General features: G+C 35.2%; 1 protein-coding gene across 1 annotated transcript in view; it reads left to right on the top strand.

Moving 5' to 3' along the window:
• Nucleotides 1–617, top strand: part of LOC119591519 (sodium channel protein para-like) — a gene marked incomplete in the record, with an annotated part of 263,120 nt that overhangs the window by 176,738 nt on the left and 85,765 nt on the right.

Here is a 617-nt window from a genome sequence, read left to right as displayed (position 1 = left end):
CTAACTTTCTTTCGCTTACCCTCGACCTCCTTCTCCCCATCCTCAAAACTATGGCCGTTCGGACATTAGCTAAATAATTATAACCCATACCGCGAACTCTGGCGTAAAATTTCATTAAATAATGGACATAGCTCATCAAATAAAAAGTGTTTTGCAACCAAAATTCAAAGTTGACTTAGCTTTTCTTGCAATTTTCTTTGATACTAAATATGGCCCATCAACCGATATTGTCCTGAAACCAACCTCTTTTTTTTCTTTTTGCACCAAAGTCCGTGAAATGGACAATAGCATGACCATTAGACCATTACAGTCCCATCGACAACATTGTCATACTATTATTAACAATTTCAAGCCAATAGAGGTGGCCTTTTATGGATACTATTGAGTTTTTTTTAAGTCTTCAATATATTACCTTTCAGTGTCACGTAACAATAAACGAGTTTTTAGTCTGTGAAAAAAAATGTATATCCGAGAATCAAAATCCATTGTGACGAGTTCAGAAAGATTACGAATGACAATGAATAGTGTCTTGATATCGTAAAATTCTTTATTCTTATTCATACCCTTGCAACTCAGACGGAGATAAGACCGTCTTACATAGAAACTGGCATAAGACA

The sequence above is a fragment of the Penaeus monodon genome, chromosome 28 (assembly GCF_015228065.2).
Source record: "Penaeus monodon isolate SGIC_2016 chromosome 28, NSTDA_Pmon_1, whole genome shotgun sequence".
In the NCBI taxonomy this organism is placed as follows: Eukaryota; Metazoa; Arthropoda; class Malacostraca; order Decapoda; family Penaeidae; genus Penaeus; species Penaeus monodon.
The sequence above is the reverse complement of the archived record's forward strand: the minus strand, read 5'-3'. Positions and strand labels throughout refer to the sequence as shown.